Below are 4,664 nucleotides of genomic sequence, written 5' to 3'. Positions count from 1 at the left end.
TTGTCGTGTAGTGCGTCCGGTTGGTTGTGCTATCTCTTACAGAATGGGCAGAGAAAGTCATCAATGCAAAGCAATGCAAAAGAAACAGGAAAATCAAGCCGCATCATTCGATTCATTCCTAAGCCCCATAGAGCATGTAGTTATTTCACCTGCATGAAATGATTTCTCAAAGATTTTGTCGAATTACTGAACCCACACTTTTAACATGGCATTGCGATTCACCCTATGCAGTTATATTAACCACATAAAACGATGGCCATGGACTCCTGCATGTGTGTTTGGACTTGGAAGTTGGAACTCAATAGAACCTATCTCTTGAATCACATAATCATTCTGTAGGGGACCATTTAATATTTTACTAGTGGTTTTGTTTCAATTTTGTAATATAGATAGTAGACGACGTTGCAGAAATCAATAAGATTTATAATATGCTTGTTTTATTAGTTACATAATATTTTCAACATGCATGCCTTATGTCAGCTTCTTGCCTTATAATTATAAGGTATACAGTGCATATTTACTACTTATCTAGTCATTTTCATTTGTCTTGCCATTGTTCGCTTCATTATTTTTTCTTGCAGTTAACTAAGTCTTGTACTTGTACTGGGTAGGTTTTGCCGTGAAAGTTAATTTTTTAGTAACCATGTGCTACAAATTTATGCAACAATGTGAATATCGAATGGTTATCTGTTGTGTTTAGGGGGTATTTATTGATTGGTAACAACTTTTCGACAAATATTACATGGACCAAGAAGTGAGAACCACAATGTTATTTTTGTTAGAGACGGTTGTATTGTTGTAGGGACTCATATTGGCCTTGAGCCCATGGAATGAGGGAATGAATCAAGTTACTATATTTAACAATTTCTACTTTGAAATAATGCGCCGGGTGTAATGCTTAAACCTTTTAAGTAATGAAATCGCCCTTTATCGGAAAAGAAATTCTACTTTGATATTCTGTTTGATTGAAGTCAAGAAAAGTGTCCAAGTAAAAGTTAATCGCGTACAGAACATGTTGGACAGCAGCTCATCAAGCAATGTTGTTGTTAATGGAAGAGCAGCACCTTCCAGTTTCTTAACTTAAAGTTCCTTGCCTGCCGATACTGTAATGCTGATCTGAGTCTAGCTTACACCGAGGCGGTCTGCCTTGTTGAGGCTGGAAATGACTCAAGAACCAGCATTTTAAGGAAACACAACAGATAAATCTTGTGTGAAATAATATTAGACCCATGTCGGCATTTTTGATTGGTTTTGTGAGTGTGATATTTTTGCAAACATGAAGAAGCTCACACATTTATAGCATCCTGCTTCTTAGTAACGCTGAAGGGTTCGAAGGAACTGGGATTGGGTTGCTGCCTTCCACTGTCCTGTTTTCTCACAGAAGATCTGTGTCATGTTAGGGCAACTCTAACCGATCCCCAATAACCAGTTAGAGGAGTAAAAACCCGGTTTTACTCCTGTAACCGGTACCTAACCGATCCCCTATACCCCATAGTGGAGGAATAATTATCATCAGCCGCCTCCGCCGACCCTATGTTTACTCCGCCGCTCGGCGGCCGAGTAAAATTATGCCACATCTTCTCGTCTTCCTCTCCGCCTCCTTTGCCTCTTCTCCTCCCCCATCCCCGCTGCCGGTGACTCCCCCCGCCGTTCCTCGATGCCCCCTCCTCCCAATGGCTGGATCCTATCGCCGATGCTCCCCGTTGTCACGCCCGTGGTTCGTCTTTAAGCGGCACGTCCTTAAGCCGCCGCCCCGCCGGCGCGTCCTTAAGTTTAAATTTCGGTTGTCAAGACAATGTCTTTGGCTAGGTTGAGCTTATGCAGATTTTGGTTGAAACTAGGTTGAACTTTGCAAATTTGGTTTTTACTCCCTTAAATTTAGGAGTTTGGCTAGGTCCGACCAAAACTTAGTGGAGTAAAAATACTCCACTAAGCTTGGCTCGGCCGGATCCTCCTCTATTTTTTAGGGGATCGGTTAGAGTTGCCCTTACAATGGAAGAGTTACACTTAGCATTTAAAATACCAAGTTGGACTTGTGTTGACTACTGAATTGGCTGCCTAACAACAAATTATTATTCCGAAATAAACATATTCATGATTACAATAGCAAATACTTAAAATGAAAAACAACAAGTTTTGTTTATCAAAAACGATAATCAGTAAGAAATGTCTGCTATTTTAGTCACAAAAATTTCAGATACAAACAATTGAGATTTACATTTTCATAAAATACACTCATGGTGCTTGGGTGTGGCAGATGTCGTCGCCCTATTAACAACCTCTACTGCTAAACTTGTTTCCAAAGAGCAAAGGTGCATGTAGCAATTGATTTAGGTACTTCATTTAATCATAGGAAGACCTGTTAGAGCAAACGTTTGATATTTGGTATCAACTGTCCTGGTACGCATGACCTTTGCTAAAATGATAAGCATGACAGACCTGACCCTTGACAGTAGCTAGCAACTGCTCTTTCATAGCCCTATCTTCAGGTGATAGGTGGGCTTAATGTTTATTTGACTTAAATGTGTGGCTAGATAGCTGAACACAATAGCAGGGAGGGGAAAATAGATGTACAAATCAAATGATAGAAAAAGGGAAGAGTGATGCGACAATTAGAAGTTTACAACTACTCGAGAAAATTAGAAGTACTCCAGAGGTGGTAAAGAATACATTAAAATAGTACTCCTTCCGTCCCATAATGTAAGACGTTTTTGCAAGCTAGGTTAGCTTTCAAAACAGTCTTACATTATGGGACGGAGTAGTAGTACACAAGTGCACACCTTCCAGAGTATGCATACTAAGTTTTAGTTCAAAAGAGCCCTATTTCAAGATTTGTGTTACGCAGATTATGTTACTCACGAGTTACAGACATAACAAGATGCTAACCATGCTGTGAGCAGCAGAACCACCATACTGGATGGTTAATGTATCACCCATCCTTTCATAGAAATCCATCAGATCATCGGCCAAAGGAGGACGCTGTTCAATTTTAGGTTCTTCAATGACCTTCAACACTTGAAGTTGACGCCCTAAAGCAGCTAATCCATATGCAAACTGCGCAACATTTGTGTGGTCTAAGCAGTTTATGCAGTTTGTCCTGAGGACACCCTTCTATAGTAAAAGAGGTACCATTGTAGCTGGGCAGAAATCATCATTGCTTTTGATGTTACTCCCTCCGTCCGAAAATACATACATCTCCTTTTATCCATTTTGATGACAAGTATTTTCGGACGGAGGGAGTACATGAGTTGGTAACACCCCCTTGTCCACTGTGAAACATGTTAAATATTACCATAGTACTGCCAGCAGCAAGCCAGCAGGATGTCCATTATCTGCACATTAGGTTATTTGTTTCCTTTGGGTTAGTAGTTTCCATTTATCTGCACTAGAGTACATACTAGTTTTAGATATATGCATTTCAAAATCAGTTCCTATAGAGTACATAACGTTAAAGCTATCTTTCAGTTTAAGCAATGGAATATCAATATCTTCTAGTAGGCAAGTCCCTGCAATCATCTATTATCTGGCCAGCTGCAATACATCTGTTCCTCTCCAAATCAGTGCTCTCCTTTCACATGGCCATGTTCTCCTCTCATACGAATGTTTACCCCACTAACACTGACCACATATATTATGAAAGACTATTTTAATGCAAATAACATTGGGTAGTTTTTTCTGTGTCCAATCTATACAGCAATGTAGATATATGGCCAAACATTAAGAAAATATTGTATTTTATTTGCTGGAGGGGCTCATTTCATGGATTTGCTAAGTCGAACTTATCGATTCTTAAGCAATTGCCTCTTCCTAAGTAGGTATACAAATTACTTTGAAGCATCCAATGGTTTTGATGATGTAGTTACCTCACAATGGATGTGGTCGTTAGTTCCATCCAACACATCTGATGCTACAATGTTTAACAGTCCAAGCACATTGGTGCCTTCCCTACAGATGTCATGTAGATTAATATATCATTAGTATGTACTTTGCGCATAATCAATAGGTTCTTATAGGGGCGAGCTCAGATAGAATATGAATATCCTCTGGGAATACAATAGATTACCTTCGGGAAAGCTTACTCAGATCCATGTGTAAAAACTTAAGACGTTTGTCATCTGGTAATTAACCCCTTACTTATGTAATGGATAGCCTTTGCATATTCTGCACGGATCTCAAAGATTCACGAGGCTTCTTCTCACGAGTCTGAGAGATATACACGCAATTCAAAAGAGAGTAATCAGAAAGGATACCAAAAGGTTATCAAGCTGACCAATCAATAGATGTAAATTACGTTGAACAATTACACTCACCTTGATTAGGTTTAAGATGACTAGGGTTCCCGTATCTAAGAACAAGGTTTTCAAAATAAAGGCAGGTGGGTTTGTATTCCACAACTGATTTTACTGTAGATAGCAAGGATTATCAGAGAAGTCTTCAGCTATGCAAATACATAACAAACAAACGGTATAGAACTTACATGTGATTCTGGCCTAATATAAGTCTTAAGTTTCCTGAATCAGACAAGAGCTATTAATCCTCTAAATTCTTCTTCTAATTCTTGCTTGCTGTATTCCTCACGGGGGTTCCTCTTTATATAGCAGACCTAACAATCCGATCTGAGTAGCAAATTGCGTATCTTATCCGTATAAGGCCCAAGCTAAGAG

General features: G+C 39.3%; 1 pseudogene; it reads right to left on the bottom strand.

Annotated features, from left to right (window-relative positions):
- Positions 1 to 1,030: 1,030 nt before the first annotated feature.
- Positions 1,031 to 4,089, bottom strand: LOC123115248 (phosphoinositide phosphatase SAC2-like; annotated as a pseudogene).
- Positions 4,090 to 4,664: the final 575 nt, after the last annotated feature.

This window comes from Triticum aestivum, chromosome 5B (assembly GCF_018294505.1).
Source record: "Triticum aestivum cultivar Chinese Spring chromosome 5B, IWGSC CS RefSeq v2.1, whole genome shotgun sequence".
Taxonomy (NCBI): domain Eukaryota; kingdom Viridiplantae; phylum Streptophyta; class Magnoliopsida; order Poales; family Poaceae; genus Triticum; species Triticum aestivum.
Note: the sequence above shows the minus strand (reverse complement) of the source record. Positions and strands in the feature narration are given on the sequence as shown.